General features: G+C 37.3%; 1 long non-coding RNA gene across 1 annotated transcript; it reads right to left on the minus strand.

Moving 5' to 3' along the window:
• Positions 1 to 7,939: 7,939 nt before the first annotated feature.
• On the minus strand, positions 7,940 to 10,034 carry LOC149750911 (uncharacterized). Its single transcript, XR_016399027.1, has 2 exons — positions 9,423 to 10,034; positions 7,940 to 8,300 (listed from the first exon to the last, which is right to left on the minus strand). It is a non-coding gene; the product is annotated as an uncharacterized LOC149750911 (long non-coding RNA).
• Between the last annotated feature and the right edge of the window lie 9,212 nt (positions 10,035 to 19,246).

Below are 19,246 nucleotides of genomic sequence, written 5' to 3' on the forward strand. Positions count from 1 at the left end.
GAAAACTGATTTGAAGTTCAGCATTGCTTTTCACCATCAAATTGATGGCCAATTAGAAAGAATGATTTAGACCTCAGAGGATACATTGAGGGTATGTACGGTTGGTCTTCGAGGGTGCTAGAATGATCATATAGCTATGGTGGAATTTGCCTATAATAATAGCCATGATTCTAGCATCAATATGGCACGTTATGAAACCCATTATGGAAGGAAGTGCAGGTCACCTTTGCACTAGGATGATGTTGGAAAAAAGAAGTTATTGGGTTCTGAGTTAGTCCAAAATGCTAGAGAAATTTGGGTGACTTTATTTTCTTGAATGTTTTATCCTCAAAAGGTGTCATGAGATTTGGGAGATGTGGTAAGCTGAGTCCTTGCTACATCAGGCACTTTAAGATTTTGGATAGAGTAGGAGAGGTTGCTTATAGATTAGCCCTGCCACCTGAGCTATCCAGTGTACACAATGTCTTCCATATTTCATTATTAAGGAAGGACATTCTAGATTTGAGTCATGTGGTGGAGTATGAGCCATTGCAAGTTAAAGAAGATCTGACTTACGAAGAGTTCCCTATACATATTATTGATCGCAAGGAGCAAGTTTTGCGGCGACGCACTATTCTCTACGTGAAGATTCAGTGAAGTAATCATTCGGAAAGGGAGGCTACTTGGAAACTTGAAGAAAAGATGAAAGTCAAGCATCAGCAGCTTTTTGAAAACTCCAGGATATTGATTTCGAAGACAAAATTATTTAAGAGATGGAGAATGTAAGTGCTCGGTCCATTGACCAGCCCACACATGATTTGGGCCGCAAGCCCATTGAGCAATGGCCCATACGGCTTGTGCGCATGGAGAGAAAGAATCGGACTTCAATCAGGAGTGCTCTTCTTCCTCCGATTCTACCATGAGGAGGAAATCGAAGGCGATCAAATCTTACCTTTTCTAAGCCGATTTTTGTCTATAAAAGGACCTCTCTTCCTCTCCTTTGGCATCCATTAGAGGTATAGATCTCTAGTTCTTCCACAGTGAATCTAAAGGGTTTTCACCATTTATCTGATCGGGAGAGCTTGCCGGAGACGAGGTAAGCTTCCTCTTCCTTTTCTAGGCTTTGAGCCACTGCCTCCACCTTGGATCCGGTCGGCGAATCGTTGTTTGATCACGAACAAGCTTACCCTATTTTTTTTTCCCTATTTCATCTTCTTTTTCTCCCATTACAGCTAATCGTCGCCGAGCATGGCACGCTGCCATCACCGCATGGGCCATTGACCGTTGGGGGTCACCGGCAATGAGCGGCTGCTACAGTCGAGCACTTCCCACTGCTCGAGAAGAAGAAGAGAGAGAGTCTAACAATTCCCTCTTCTCTTATTTTCTCTCTTGCTCTTTCTCTCTAGGAGGCCTATAGATCCCAGCACAAGGTCTTGTCAACCTGATCTACAAAACTGAGTTGATATCTGAAAAGAGGCCCTAAACTGTCATGCCCCGAGCCTGAGGTGCGGCAGACGCCGCACGCCCGCACGGTGGGCTGCACAGGCGTGCAAGGCATCGGATCATATCAAAGCAAATACAGATGTTCAAAACCGCCATAATTATTTAAATTTATTCAAAAGCAGTCTTACAAAAGAACATTTGCTAACATAATTCAAATATCCAAACTAATCTAACTGAAATACCAATAACTGATGGAATCATCGGAACATCTAACGCACTTCCCAATCCTGTGCGATCAAGCCTCTGGATCTAAAAATAGAGAAAATAAAATAATGAGCTACACTAGCCCAGTAAGCAACAAAATACCCCAAAGTGGGGTCGGAGCATATCAGGTCAAAATATAGGATAATGACTGGAATAAATCATAAATAACATCGTTTTACTATTTTCAAAACTTATTATCATTTTTTTCAAAAACTCTGATACTAGAATCTCAACATAATAGGCTACGGCCACGTAACCCAGTGGCATGGGTTGCACAAGGTGCCAAATCCACTATTTGTATCTACCGATGGCAGTCGGTGTTGCACAAAAGTGCCAAATCCACTATTTTTATCCACCGATGGCAGCCGGTGTTGCACAAAAGTGCCAAATCTACCATATTTACCCACCGATGGCAGCCGATGTCGAAACCGGTTCCTCACAGATTACAAGTCGACAGGTCCAACGTACAATCCCCATTGGCGGGGCCAGAATAGAACAGATCAGATCATAGCCATGCTGAGAATGTATATATATAAAAATAGATTTCATAAATTGCTTAGTCATAGTTTATGGATTTCAGAGCATATAACGTAATTTTCAAATAAAATTTAACATGCCAGACCCATTTTACTAAATACAAAATATATTTCAAAATTTAATCTACTAATAATTATTTTAGAAAAAATGCACTTTGAAGCATTAAGTTACTTACCTCTTCTTGCTTAATCCCTACTTCAGAGGCAGATCAAATTCACCTGTTTAAATTTGATTAATTTTTTATTAATTTCAGAGCTAAGCAGAACTAAAAAAAATAATACTATTGTACATGGCCCAACAGGGCTCAGAGTTGGCCCATAATGGGCATGGCCCAGAGTTGTTTCCGTATAGCCTCACTTTCTGAGTGATTGTTCCACTAGATCTTAACATAAGAAATTATGCACCTCCTCAACACATGTTCCTTTCTATCAACCACACGTACAGGCTGCCTAACGTGCATAGCAGAGAACTCAAGGGAAAGTATAGGCCACTACCTACGAAGCTAAATTTAATGTATCCAGGGATCTGAAATTTTATCCGCTTTTCATGGCAGTTAATGGTAGCAAAGTGTGACACTAACCAGTCCATACTAAGAATTATGTCAAAGTCATACATATCTATAACTATCAAATCAGCAGGCAAGTCTCTACCTGCTATCTGAACTGGGCAAGTCTTGCAGACCTGATTACCAATCATCCCACTTCCGGTAGGGGTGTTAACATGTAAATCATACTCTAACGGCACGCAAGGTAGGTCATGTTTTCGCACAAATATCCATGACACAATGAATGTGCAGCACTAGAATCAAACAGTATATAAGCATAAACAGAAGCAACCGGTAGTGTACCTGACACCACAGTATTGGATGCCTGAGCATCCTGCTGAGTCAGTGCATAAATACGACCATGTGTATACGGTCTCCCTCCTATCTGTTGCTTAGGAGAAGAAGGCTGAGCAATCTGAACCGAACAGGAGAACCTTGCACTTGCTGGGTCCTTGTAGCTTGAGGCCTCTGATTTGATTGTGATACTTGCCGATTGCGAGGGCACTCTGCTATTTTATGACCCTGTTGGTTACATCTGAAACATGCGCCAGATAATTGTCTACACAGTTCTGTCTTATGGGCACTACCACATGCTTCACATTTAGACTGGTCTTGTTGAATAGTCTCTCCATAAGATCCCTGCTTTTCTGATTGCCCATACCTATTACGAGATTTTGCTGTCCTACTAGAATTCTGTCCACTATGAGTATCATCATCTCTGCTCCTTTTCTTTTGTATTCTATCTTTTGAATCTTGTGTTTCCTTCCAGATAATTTCCATATTCTTGGCCCTATCTACCAGGTCATCATAGTTGGTTGAGTGCACTACGGCCAAACCTCGACGTAAGTGAGGCTTCAATCCTTCTTCAAATCTCCTCATCCGGGACTCTGCATCTATGATGAGGGTGGGAGCAAACCGAGCTAACCTGTCAAACTCTGCCTCATACTCATCCACAGTCATAGTTCCTTGAGACAGATTTAGAAATTCTCTCTCTAGCTCCCTAACGCGACTTGGAGGGAAATACTTGGAGTAGAAGGCTATGCGAAACCTCTGCCAGGTAAGTGCCTCCTGCTCGGGTGCCAATGTGCGCTCCACAGACATCCACCAATGATGAGCTCGGTTCTGAAGCATATAGGTGGCAAATCTGACCTTCTCTTCATCGGTGCACTTCATTGCTCTGAAGGCTTTCTCCATTTCATCTATCCAGGCTTCGGCCTCTTGAGGACTAGTGCTGCCTTTAAAAGCTGAAGGAGCCATTCTCTTGAATTCAGCTATACTCCTTTGCTCCGGAGGATCAACGACTTGCTGGATTGGTTGCTGAGGTTGTTGCCTCTGTTGGCGTACTAACCCAACAACCTCCTCAATCAGTTCGAGCACCCGGATTTGATTTCCGGCGGCAGTTTCTGGAGTTGATTGACCTTGGGGTCCTGAGCTATGCGATGCCTCACCAGCTTGGTTAGTAGGGGCTCTTCCCCGAGAATGCCCAACCATCCGATTCAAGCTACGGACACGGTGAGGCGGCATTCTGATTCAGTAAAAATATATAAATTTTAAAAATTTATCCAAACAGAATAATACAAAATAGTTAACAAAACAAATGAACATTATCCCTTTGTCCAGTTACTACCCATCTCTCAACCTTTCTGACGAATCCTACAAATCCTAAAACTTAGGCTCAATATAATTGTTTCTGTTACAATCCTTAGTGATCTTAAACCTGGCTCTGATACCACCAAATCTGTCACGCCCCGAGCCCGAGGCGCGGCAGACGCCGCACGCCCGCACGGCGGGCCGCACAGGCGTGCAAGGCATCGGATCATATCAAAGCAAATACAGATGTTCAAAATCGACATAATTATTTAAATTTATTCAAAAGCAGTCTTACAAAATTTCAAAATAACATTTGCTAACATAATTCAAATGTCCAAACTAATCTAACTGAAATGCCAATAACTGATGGAATCATCGGAACAACTAACGCACTCCCTAATCCCGTGCGATCAAGCCTCTGGATCTGAAAAATAGAGAAAATAAAATAATGAGCTACCCTAGCCCAGTAAGCAACAAAATACCCCAAAGTGGGGTCGGAGCATATCAGGTCAAAATATAGGATAATGACTAGAATAAATCATAAATAACATCGTTTTACTATTTTCAGAACTTATTATCATTTTTCCAAAAACTCTGATACCAGAATCTCAACATAATAGGCTACGGTCACATAACCCAGTGGCATGGGTTGCACAAGGTGCCAAATCCACTATTTTTATCCACCGATGGCAGTCGGTGTTGCACAAAAGTGCCAAATCCACCGATGGCAGCCGGTGTTGCACAAAAGTGCCAAATCCACCATATTTACCCACCGATGGCAGCTCATGTCGAAATCGGTTCCTCACAGATTACAAGTCGACAGGTCCAACGTACATCCCCATTGGCAGGGCCAGAATAGAACAGATCAGATCATAGCCATGCTGAGAATGCATATATATAAAAATAGATTTCATAAATTGCCCAGTCATAATTTATGGATTTCAGAGCATATAACGTAATTTTTAAATAAAATTTAACATGCCAGACCCATTTTACTAAATACAAAATATATTTCAAAATTTAATCTACTAATAATTATTTTAGAAAAAATGCACTTTGAAGCATTAAGTTACTTATCTCTTCTTGCTTAATCCCTACTTCTGAGCCAGATCAAATTCACCTATTTAAATTTAATTAATTTTTTGTTAATTTCAGAGCTAAGCAGAACTAAAAAAAATAATACTATTGTACATGGCCTAACAGGGCCCTGAGTTGGCCCATAATGGGCATGGCCCGATAGGGCCCATATCGGACACGGCCCAATGGGCCCGTATAGACTCGGCCCAATAGGGCCCCCAAGGTTGGCTTCTAGTTGGTTCATTTATGCAATAAAATTTATTGCAGGGACTAATACTTAATTACAGGATACTGTTCTATAATAAAACTTGAGTAAAGGAACCAAACAATATATTTGAGGACCTTTACATAATAAATCTTTCTTATAGAGATCCATCATAAATTACAGAAGACCCTTTTTATGAAATAATATACTGTCAGGGCTTAATTGCAAAATTCCATTTATTGGCTAAACGGGTTCGGGTTTCAGGTGCCGGGTTCCGGGTTCCGGGTTTCGGGTCGGATTTCGGATTTTCGGATTTCGGATTTCGGGGTTTTTTTTTTTTAACCGGGCCCAAGTTAGGCCCACAGTGAACCGAGCCCAAGTCGGGCCCACGGTGAACAGGGCCCATGCTTGGCCCTGTTCGGCCCGTAGGGGCCTTCTTCCTCCCCAAAACCCCACGGACAGGGAAGGGAAAGGAGGAAGAAAGAAAATTGGGGGGAAGGAAGAGGGCCGGCATGATGGTCGGCCTGGGTGGCCGGAGGCCATTTCTCGGTCGACGGCTGGCCGACTGCGGTGGCGGCCGGTGGCCGCTGTGGTGGCCAGCGTCAGAAGAACAACCAAGAATGATCTCGGTTTGGGGCCAAAACAAAGAAAATATGACATGATTGATCTTGGAATCAAATGCTGGAGGGAGCTTACCGGCGGTGGCAGAGGCGGTGGGAGGAAGATCTCGGCCGCGGGAGCCTCGATCCAGCGGTCAAGCGGCGGCGGCGACAACACTTTCCGAAGGGGAAGTAGATCCAGAAACAGGGGAGGCTCGGGTTGTGGTGGTGGATCCGGACGGCGCTCGGTCGGGAAGGCACGCCGATCACCAAGGAGAGGAGGAGGGAAGGAGGGAAGAGGAGGAGGAGCTCGGAGGTGCCCTAGGGAGGAGGGCTTGGGGGGTATTTATCACCCCCCTCGTGATGGCTCTCCGCCGCGAAGATCGCGGCGGCCGAGCGAAATCCGCGGCCGCGGTTCGGCCGTGGATTAGCTGGAAGGGGGGGTGCCGCGGGACTTGCAGCATCCTCGCCCTGACCGCCCCCGAAAGAGCCGGAGAGGATCGCAATCTGTTCCGGTCTTTCCAAAAGAGGGAACGGGACTGAAGTCGGTAGGGGCTGCCGACTTCAGCCCGTGTCTCACATAAACTGCCCTAGTTTTTGAGATGCCTTCTAGACCGATCACTCCAGCCCTGTCAAGTGTCTATAGAACCCACTGATGATGAACTTTGTTGGACGACCTTAGCCCTGATGGATTCAATGTCATATAATTTATTAATTGTGTCGCTCAAGCCTGACCCATCCGAAATTGTTGAACGCCATCATCTGGTTAATCGTCTCTATTTCTTATTACTTTAATTCCATTCAAGTCATTTAATAGAGATTAATTTTATTTTTAATATTTTTAAATAGGTTTAACAGATTTACCTAGCGATGTTTGTCAGTCTAAGGCAAAAGAAGTAAGTAGATTTTACACTTCTTAATTATTTTTCAAATTATCATATTTTTCTTGCATAAGATTTATTTGTGAAATATCATATTTTTTTTTAAATTATAGATCAGCATATATATTATGAAAATCATGCTTTATTATGAAAAGTAGTTCTATGAACATTTTAATGAAATAGCTTTATTATGAAATATGAATTTGATCATGTTATTTAGTATTTTTCATCTATATACGTGCATATTTTAAAAAAAAGATATAAGTTTTTTAAAGGCTCTTACAAAGCTATATATGATCCCTAGGATTGAAGAAATCGATATCCTGGAGCTAGAATCTAACAAAAATGGCTCTCTGCCAATAGGATAAAGTTGGTAACAAATACAAAATATGATATCTTGTCGATTACAAAAATGACTCTGTCACAGGTTATAGTGATCATAGCACGAATATCTGTGAGCAATATTTTAATCCATGATAGGTTTAATTGACATGAAGAATGATTTGTGAATTTATTTGTCATATAAATATGGAATTATGTTTATGAAATTGTAATTTATGCATGTAGGATTGGCTTTATGACTAGTTTTAAAAATAATGTACTATGAAATGCTTTATTTTGGCAATAATTGTTATTTTTAATAAATGATGCATTAACATAAAAAACTTATGCTTGATCCGATAAGGTAACGTAAGATTTACATATTGTGATATATTGCTCATATATCTCTATTTTTATTTTTCTCTTCAAACGAATAGGGTCGATAGGAATAAAGGATGATCCAAGCAAGAGGCTATATGTTTTCTTTTTTCCAAACAGATTTTGTAGGCATATTCCACACTTTAAATATAATTAAAGCCTATTGGCTGTTCCAGCATACTATGGTTCTTTCATTTGGAGAAGTACATGACATGGAAGCTACTATTAGTATCCAGGCAACAACAGTGATATAAGTAGACGTGTAGCATACTATAGTTCTTTCATTGGGAGAAGTACATGACATGGGGAACTACTAATAGTATCCAGGCAACAACAGTGATATAAGTAGACGTGTAGGCTCTTCATTTCTTGGCATGGAGAAAGACTTCAGTCGAATATTTTCCAAGGGCCCATGTTGGAAAAATGTTCCTGTAGTTGCTGTAAGTGAGCGTGGCAGAATCGCAAAAGCACCCTGCGACTTCCTGCACTCAAAAAAAATGGTCATATCCAGTATATAAAGGAGGAGCGTCATCAACAGCAACTGTTATCACTTGACATTTCAGAACTTCAATTCAGACATCCTCTCAAACGCCAAGCTTATTGAGCTTCATCAAAGACAGATGAAATATTTTACTCTCTTTTTTTTCGCTAAGACGGATGGATCATATCAGACGAGTACGGATGCACCCAATAAAATCAAAAAATAAAATACCTTGAAGTGCCTGAGGCAACTCCATTATTCTACCATCTTATTCCCTTCTAGTTTGGGCATATTAAGCTATAAGTGGAGATATTAAAGTTTCAACAATAGTATGATAGAATTGAAGTACAAAAAGAGAGCACTTTTTTCTTCTTTTGCCATATACCCACATTGGATGGAGAGCACTCAGTACCATATAAATCCATAAATAAGTTATTTAGCTAGAACTTTGTATAAAGGATTTTTTTTTTTTTTTTTGGTTTGGGTATAAAGGATTTAAAATATGCAATGGCCGTCAAAACATAAGCAAACAACCTTCAACTAATAAATAATTACCAACTGACAACACCGAGTGAAAACACAAAGGGAGAGAGAACCCGTTATGGGCCATCTAAGTAGAAGATTATAGCTGATTATGTTTAAAATGCCTAGAAAGAAAAAATCATATCATTTTAAAAACCTCTTACCTATGCATCGAGCAGAGGATACAATTTCAGGATCTTTTTGAGCATGATCTACAAATCTCATATTTATGAAGTAAAATTCAATAGGTTTGCCTGTTTCTAAAATCAGAAATGAAAGCAAAATGTTATAAAAGAGCCGTTGAAATTTACTAAGATCTGTCCTTGTAGCTAACAAGTAGGACATCTTTAAAAAAATATGATTTTGGTTTCTAGACATTTCAGATGATGCACATCAAGACCTATTGTAGATAGCATATCATTCAATTTTCTCTAGTAGTTTATTGAACAAAAAACATGAAGCATAATTGTCAAAAGGATATTGAATTGTTTCCACTTGGCCCCATTTATAAAATGCATACATTGGTTTTTTGAGATGCTACCAATTAATTGTTGGCACCATTACCATATAATTATTTAGCTGATAAGTAATGGCGACTTACTTGCTGTGGAAATTCACCACTCTCCAATTGCATATTAATCAACAGTTTTGCAGCACGGTGTAAAGGTATTGGATCTCTTTTAGCCTGCTCCAAAAATAATTAACCAAATATTAAGCAGTCTGTTTCACATTCACATGCCACTTATTCAATGAAATGTGTGTGTGGGTGTATATATAAATATATATAAACCATGCAATAGAAGGGAACTGTGGTGCTAATTCATCAAAAGGATGGTCTCTTTTCATACTAGTCCTTACAATCTTTCCTATTTCCATATCAATCCCTTCAATCTTTATATTTGGATATTGATCCCTGCTATATGCTTTGTTATGTATATTAAATATTCCTACTAGTGTTTCTCAACCAAACCAAGGATAAAGGTTACTACAGTTGAAAAAGATTAAAAAGCTCTTGAAGTGGGCTGAAGCAAAGAGAAACTGGGCGAAATAGTCAACAAGATAGAAACTTTTAGCAAACTAACACACATTAGAGGAATAAACCAAGAATATTCGGTTTAAGCCTGGATCACTAAGGACTTATATGTAACAAATTATAGGATTACACGGAATATTATGCAAATATAAAAAATATAGGAATTAATACGTACACAACTATGAAAGATTGTAGAATTTGATTTAAGAAAACCCTAAAAAGATATAGATTTCCAATGAATACTTTTTGAGTCAGGGAAAGTCATATTTTCGTATCTCTAACTAGTCTTTTAGTAAGGATTCATGAACTTATTTAGTTAGTAGAGATGGAATGCTAAGGTAAACTTGTGGTTGAGCTAGCAGATGTATAGCAAGAAATTTATGACACTGAAAGAGAGATGGAAGGGGTGTTAATAGAGGACTGCGTGAAAAGAATGGTGGTTTTTGCACAAGTAATTTTGGGTAAATATTTCTTTGTTAAAGGGACATTCTCGAAGTCAGGCTGTCGGATCCAAAATGAAGAGGAAATAAACTTGGATAAAGTAGAGAGAAGTAATATTTTGGAAATTTCTTTGAGAGCATCCGACCTTTGATAGAGACTCAGCACCATAACATGACTAATTTAGTTGACCACAAATTGATAAGATGAGCATGTTCAACATTAAATAAGCATTCGCTCATAAATATAAGTACTGATGTGAAGTTATACATATGCTTGTACCTAAAGAGCATGACACGCACTTGCACAAATGTATGCATTTGTGTGCAGAGAAGTTCAGAAGAAGCTAAGCTCAACTATTGGATCCAACAACCATCCTCTTGTAAACAACAACAAAATTATCGTAAGTCTTTCAAGTGCCCATCTCTTCACATCGATCGTACTTCTATGAGTTGCTTGGTTTGATGACATAAAGATGGTGATGATGGAAAACAAATAGTAAGGCATGCCAAGAAGTCATATTTGGGCCCTAAAATGACTATATAGGTTGAATTCAGTAAGACTTAACGTGGTTACTGCCTAAGTTGTTCCTTGTTTGAGAAATTAGATCGATCAAAGTTAGATTTGAGATAATGAAACACGTAATAGTTTTGTAAACAATATATAAATATTATATACCTATTTGATTACCTGACTGAGAAATCATATCAAAGTCCAATTTGAGAAAATGTAACCCGAAATAGGTTTGGATATTGTAAGTAAATATTATATGCATCTATCTTGGTCTGGTGAAATAAAGATGGTGATGGTGGAAAACAAGTGGTAGGGCATGCTAACTTGGCCCTAACATGACCTATTTAGGTTAATCTTAGTGAAGTGTTTTCAAACTCGATTACTATGTAATATGATTACATGATTAAGAAATCAGGTAATCAAATAATCTATTTATACTATAGTTTCAATAAATTGATCCGGTTGAGGAGAAGAAAGGATTGCCTTTAGCCCACTTAACTCAAATCTCTTAGAATAAAATAATATAAAATCTTAAGAATTTTCAGAAGCAAGGTTTTAATCCCTTTACTTTCATTGAAGATAAATAAAATTGTTACACAAGTCCTCTATTTATGTCTGCCCCTATGGAATCTAGGTTGGATTCCTTTTTAAGTTATAAGAGCTTACAACTTTTGTTAAATAGTCGTGACTAGTAAAAATAATCATAAAGAAAGATAAAATTATCTCAGAACAAAATCTTGACTTCTATATCATTTTACCATCCAATTTGTCACCTAGTTCTCTTAGATTGAAAGATGTGTTTGGTCAGAGTCCTATCTAAAAGAAAATATTTTGCTTTAACCAACTTGTTTTGAGAATAAATGTTGTTATAGACTGATGTTCAATACATGTGAAAACCCCTTGTGCGACATTGCATCCTTATCATCAAGAATTTCATTTTGGTGTGGCATGCTGAAAACGAATGCGATATGAGAAAGTTATGGCCTCTGGAAGTTAAGATTCACGATTAAGTGCTAGATATGGCGGATCTTGCCCAAAACCCTGTACAAACGTACCTGAAATGGCCAGAGTAGTCTATAATAGATCTGGTGATCCTTTTGGATCATAAATAAATATTCCCTCCATTTATCTATTAAATATTATATTTATCTAGGCACTAGTTGACCGTATTGAAGCTAAATTTGGTCAACGAAATTAGGAGACTGTAGTTTCCATAATGAAGATCCAAGTCGTTTAGTGAGTTACCATCTTTAAAGTATCTACAAAACAAAAAATCATCTATTTTAGAGGCTCCTAATTTATGCATCAAGTTGTTGCAAATAGACAATTTAAATAGGATGATACAATGCTCATTTTAATCACTTGATACATAGGTAAGAGGTCTCCATAATACTTGATTTTTGGTTTGTAGGTGACTTATCATTCAACAACTTGAATTTTCCTTTTTGGAATTGGATCTGCCTTCAAATTTACTCAATTGGAGACTAGTCTCTCTCTCTGTCTCTACACGATACATACATTCATAAATACTACATATGTATTTGCAGGTCCAAATATTTTGAAAGGATCACCAGACTTAATATGAAATATTTTGGCCACTACGATTAGAGATGGACAGGGCCCAAGAGTAAGATCTGCCACATTAGAAAGACAAAAAGTATGTTAAACTTTCAAAGGCCATAACATAGCCATACGATATTCGATTCAGATGATCTTTTTTTTTTCTTGTTTTAAATTGAGTAACTTCTTAAGTTATATGATATGATGCCACCCTCTTAAGGGTGCAACACAACTAGTGATCAGGGTTAAATTTTATTATCTAAGCCTTGAAGTAGGCCAGTCAAACCGAAAATTTTTCATTTAGAAAAAAATTTTACTGAGTGTATCTCTCAATATGGGAAGAAATAGACAAAGCGATAGAAAACCAAGTTGATGTAGGAGTTGAGATCCACCTCCTATAAGATTTTAGTTTTTTTGTGTTTATTTTCACTAGTCTTATATATTTTCGAAAATCTTGTCCTGTTTGAACTAGAAGAAGAATCCAATCCAAATTTCAGAAGGATGGATCCAACTAGTATAAATATACGTTATGTATCTTAATTTATGATCGACCAATGATCGTAAAAGGGACCTAGGCCCTACTTTCACCCATTTTTTTTTATTTTTTTTGATAGATTCGAGTTGAGCTAGTTGAAAGAAGTACTTCCTTCTCTCCGATCGGATCACCAAACCATGAAGAATAAGCTCAAACACCTTGCTTGCATCTAGTTATCTACTTTAGAAGATAACCAAGCCTGTTATGGCGAGAGGCCTATCAAAACATGGGCCTAGATGAAGGATGTCAACCCTAAAGAATGAATTTTGATGATTACAAAATACTTGAGATCATGTTGTGTACTAATGATATTGGCTTAATTGTGAAGTTTTATAAGTCAAGAGAAATCAGAAGAATTGAAGCACTGCAACATCTTAAGCTCTTCGCAAATATCTCATTGGACATGTTCTAAAAGAAAATGATCTTAATATAGACCATGGAGATCAGAGAAGAAGTCTAAAGTTTTCTGTTTGAAAGATTTGAGTCAATTCTTAAGCAAAAAGGACAAGTTTAAGTTGATTCTGATAAGTTTTATTCAAGAAATACAGTCAAAGAGTCGACCCCTGCAAAACATGAGTCGACCATTGTGCAGTTTAAAGTAAACAGAAAGGTTTTACCGCCTGAGAAAAGCTTGAAGAGTCGACCCTTGTTCAAAATGAGTCGACCTCCGAAATTGAAGAGTCGACCCTTACGTTTGAAGAGTCGACCCCTGCTCAGTCTCAGTGCCGGCCGAAAAACCAAAGCATGAGCCGACCCTTGTGTTTAAAGAAGCGACTCCTGATAAAGATGAGTCGATCCTTGTGTTTAAAGAGGCGACTCCTAATGAAGATGAGCCGACCCTTAAGAATTAAGAGTCGACCTTTTGAAGATGACACAGCAAAAGCTCTCTCCACGATTTGAAGTGCCGATCCAGAAAGATACATGAGTCGACCCTTGTATTGCTGGGACCACAACGGAAAGCTGTGAACGACTTTTATCTTCTTCTGTAACAGAAAAAGATTCCCATCAGAACGGGAAGAAAGGAATTCAAATCCCATCAAATAATTTGTTTATAAATAGGAGGGAACCTCAGAATGGAAACAACAAAGAAAGAAAAAAGATTCTATTGAAAACAAAAAAATTTCCACTGAGAAAAAGAGAAGAAAAGCTTAACAGCTCATCTTCCTCACCAACACTATAATCTGAAACTTTCTCTTATGAGGAGATCAATCGAAGTTTCTCACTGCATCATGAAGAGCTGCTGTTCGGACATTGGAACATCCTTCCACAGCCAACTTCTTCATCGGCTTCAGCTTTTGTTTCCATTGATTTATTTTTATATGCTCTGAAGTTTTAAGATTTCTAGTTACAACATTCTTTTAGTTGGATTAATTGCTGCTGTAACAGTTTCATTGATTTGAAACTTGTAAAGGCTCTTCCAAGCCTTGATTGGAAGTTGCTGAATCGGGTATATTCAGCAAGGATGATAGTTTTGGGTGGTTCATCTTGAAACCAACTGGGTTGTTTATGAGCCTGGAAAAACAAACGATGTAAAGTTTTTGGTTGGTTTATCTGAAAACCAACTGAGTTGTTTGTGATCCTGAAAAACAAAAGGTTTTCAGTTGGTTGCCTGAAAAAACCAACTGGGTTTTTGATTGTGAGCCCGAAAAACAAACAGGTTGTAATCTGCTGGGTTATAGTGAAATCTCAAGCTAGGCTTGAGGAGTGGACGTAGGTGCTGGGAGTGCACCGAACCACAATAAATCTTAGTGTTTGTGATTGTGGTTCTTCTCTTCCTTTCCTCTGCATATTCCTTACTGCATTATTCACTTTTATTTACTGCCATATTTGTGCAACCTCATTTTCGCTGCTGAATCTATAAGATGTTAGTAACTCATACTCTCCATACGTTTTAACGTTAATAATTTTTTAAGAGATCCAATTCACCCTTCCTCTTAGGCTGCACCTCTGGGCAACAAGTCGTATCAGAGCCTGGTACTCTAGAAACTTTTTGATCTAACAATCAAGAGTTAAAGGTCATGGCAGCCACTATGGGATCCTCTGTTGCCGAAGGGCAATCTACCAATAGACCACCTCTTTTCAATGGCACAAATTTTGCTTATTGGAAAGCTCGTATGAAAATTTTTATTCAAGCACTTGACTATGACTTATGGACTGTTATTATTAATAGAACTCACACACCAACTAAAATTGTTGATGGGATCACCTTATTCAAATCTGAGATTGAATGGGATGACCATGATAAAAGAATGGCTCAACTGAATGCATAAGCCATGAATGTTCTTTACTGTTCTTTAGATGCAAATGAGTTTAATCGTATATCTATTTGCATGACTGCTAAAGAAATTTGGGATAGGCTGGAAGTTACACATGAAGGCACTAACCAGATCAAAGAATCTAAAATCAGTATGCTAGTGCACAAGTATGAATTATTTAGAATGAAAAATAGTGAATCTATAACTGAAATATTTACTAGATTCATTGATATTATAAACGGCCTGAAAAGCCTTGGTAGATCCTACTCTAACAGTGATTTTTTTCAAAAAATTCTTAGGTCTCTTCCTAGAGCATGAAAAGCAAAGGTCACTGATATTCAAAAAACCAAAGATCTCAACTCTCTCCCACTGGAAGAACTGCTGGGTTTCTTAATGACTCATGAGCTCTCAATGAAACAGAACCTTAAGGAGGATGAACCCAAGAAGCACAGAACCATCGCTCTTAAATCCACTATGCATGAGGATGAAAGTGAGGATTCTGAACCTGATGATAGTGAGGAAATGGCCCTGATTACAAGAAAGTTCAGAAAATTCTTTAGAAGAAATAGAGAAAACTTTAAGAAAAGGCCTGTGATCAAGGGGGAGCAAAGCAAAGAAAATAAGGAGCACTATGTTTGTTATGAATGCAAAAATCTTGGACACTTTCAAACAGAGTGTCTTCTATTAGAGAAGGCTCCGAAGAGGTTAAGGAAGAAAGCTATGATGGCTACTTGGAGGGACAGTGATGAATCCAGCTCTGGAGAAGAAGAACAGCAACAAGAAGCTGCAAATCTATGTCTAATGGGACACGAAAATGAGGTATATCTAAATACTGAATACGATTTCACTTTCGATGAGCTTCAAGATGCTTTTTCTGAGCTTATGATTGAATATAAAATGCTTAGCTTAAAGAACAAGGAACTGAAGATTAGGAACCAATCATTAGAAAAAGAAAATACTCTGCTTCTGGATAACAAGAAGAAACTGCATGAAGAAATCAGAAGTTAGCTAATAAAGTAGAAAAACTAAAACCCATAGTTGATAAATTCACCCTAAGCTCTGAGAAATTGAATTTAATTCTAGAAAATCATAAAGCTGTTTATGATAAAGCTGGTTTAGAATATAATCCCTAGAAGAAACAGAAATCATTGAAAAACATTTTTGTGAAACCCGCTTATGTTAAACCGAAATCTGTACCATTCAAATTAGACAAATTGAAACAGAGATATGCCACTTACAATCCTATAAGTCAGAATCTTATGAACAATGTTTCAATTAAAAAGATATGGGTTTCGAAGGGAACTATCATTGCTAACATTCAAGGATCCAAGAAAACTTGGGTACTAAAGATAAAGAACTGAATTTCTATTTTGCAGGTGTGTCTAGCATCCCAAGCATCAAACAGAAAATGGTACTTGGATAGTGGGTGCTCTAGACACATGACAGGGGATGAATCTCAATTCATGTCCCTCAAAAAGAAAGATGGAGGAATGGTTACCTTTGGTGATAATGGAAAAAGCAAAATCATTGGAATTGGTAACATTCGGATTTCACCAACTACTTTTATTGAAAATGTTTTATTGGTAGATGGATTGAAACATAATTTGTTGAGCATTAGTCAATTCTATGATAAAGGATATGTTGTGACTTTTGAATCATCATTATGCTTAGTTTCTAGTAGTAATGACAGTGGTATAATATTTACTCGACATAGACATGGAAATGTATATTTAGTTGATTTAGATCAAATACTCATGAAAAATATGGACTGTCTAGTTGCAATGAAGACCAAAAATAGTGAAGCCAGCTGGTTATGGCATCGAAAATTAGCTCATGCAAGCATGGACTTAATTTCAAAATTTATCCGAAAAGAACTTATTTTCAGCTTGCCTAAATTGTCATTTGAAAAAGATAAAATCTGCTCTGCATGCCAAATAGGAAAACAGACCAGAACCTCCTTCAAGTCTAAAAATGTTGTTTTCACTAATAGGCTTTTAGAGCTTCTACATATGGACTTATTTGGACCAATTAGAACTGCAAGTCTAGGAGGAAAACTTTATGGCTTTGTTATTGTGGATGACTTTTCTAGGTATACATGGGTTTTATTCTTGGCACACAAAAGTGAAGCATTTTCAGCCTTCACTAAACTGTATAAAAAGATTTCAAATGAATATAGACTGAAAACTATCAAGATTAGAAGTGATCATGGAACTGAATTTGAAAATCATGATTTTGAAAATTTCTGCACTGAAAATGGTATTGATCATAATTTTTCTGCACCAAGAACACCGGAACAAAATGATGTTGTAGAGAGAAAGAATAGAACACTTACTGAAATGGCTAGGACAATATTATGTGAGAGTGACTTACCTAAGTATTTTTGGGCTGAAGCAATAAATACAGCTTTTCATGTTCTTAATAGAGTCACAATTAAGTCAATACTAAAGAAAACTCCTTATAAACTTTTGAAAAATAAGAAACCAAATCTTTCATACTTTCATGTTTTTGGTTACATATGTTTTGTTCTTAATAATGGTAAGGACGACTTGGAAAAATTTGATTCAAAATTAGATGAAGCTATCTCTCTTGAATATTCTTCATCAAGCAAAGCATATAGAATATTTAACAAGAGAACTCTAGTTGTAGAAGAGTCAATACATGTTATCTTTGATGAATCTAATGACCCTTCATCAAGAAAGAATTTAGATCTCGATGATGATGCAGAAGAACTCAATAAGCAAGCCAAAGAATTGATCCTAAAGGATGTGTCTGCATCTGAAAATTCAGAGCATGATGAAAATCAGAAAGAAGAGGATCAAATGCTTAATGATAAAACTAGTCTACCAAAAGAATGGAGGTATGCACATAATCATCCTAGAGAACTAATAATTGGTGATCCTTCACAAGGAATTAGGACTAGATCCTCCATTAGAGATGCTTGTAATCATCTTGCATTGGTTTCTCAAATAAAACCAAAATCTTTTGAAGAAGCTGAAAAAGATAACAATTGGTTAATGGCAATGCAAGAGGAACTGAATCAATTTCAAAGAAACAATGTTTGAAATTTAGTTAGAAGGCCTGAAAATATTTCTGTAATTAATTGGAACAAAATGGATTTTCAGAAATAAATTAAATGAGGATGGAATTGTAATTAGAAATAAGGCTAGATTAGTTGCTAAAGGATATAATCAAGAAGAAGGAATTGATTTTGATAAAATTTTTGCACCCGTGGCTAGACTTGAAGCTATCATATTATTACTTGCATTTGCATGCTTCATGAATTTTAAATTATTTCAAATGGATGTCAAAAGTGCATTTCTAAATGGGTTCATATCAGAAGAAGTTTATGTAGAACAGCCACCTGGATTTGAAAATCATAAACTTCCAAATCATATTTTTAAATTGAACAAAACACTTTATGGCTTGAAGCAAGCTCCTAGAGCTTGGTATGATAGACTAAGCAACTTTTTAATGAAGAGCAATTTTTCAAGAAAAAATGTTGATAAAATTTTATTTATTCAAAAGAAAAATATTGATATTTTGATTGTTCAAATATATGTTGATGATATTATATTTGGTGCTACTAATGAAAGTTTATGTAAAGAATTTGCTAAGTTCATGCAAAGTGAGTTCGAGATGAGCTTGATGGGAGAACTCAACTTCTTCCTTGGACTCCAAATTAAGTAAATAAGAGATGGAATCTTCATCTGCCAAAGCAAGTACACAAAGAAAATCTTAAATAAGTTTGGTATGGAAGATTCAAAATCAATAGGTACTCCTCTGAGCCTCTCTTGTAAATTAGAAAAAGATGAGCATGGTAAATCCTTTGATTCAAAGCTGTATAGAGGAATGATTGGATCTTTACTTTATCTTACAGCAAGTAGACCTGATATAATGCATAGTCTTTGTATGTGTGCAAGATATCAAGTAAGTCCTAAAGAATCACACTTAATTGCTGTTAAAAGGATATTAAGATATTTAAAAGGAACACAACACTTAGGTTTATGGAATTCTAAGGCATCTACAATTGACTTAATTGGATATTCAGATGCTGATTTTGCTGGTTGTAGATTAGATAAAAAAAGTACAAG

Source organism: Phoenix dactylifera, chromosome 18 (assembly GCF_051530095.1).
Source record: "Phoenix dactylifera cultivar Ajwa chromosome 18, Ajwa_hap1_PhDact_Kaust_v1.1, whole genome shotgun sequence".
Lineage (NCBI taxonomy): Eukaryota > Viridiplantae > Streptophyta > Magnoliopsida > Arecales > Arecaceae > Phoenix > Phoenix dactylifera.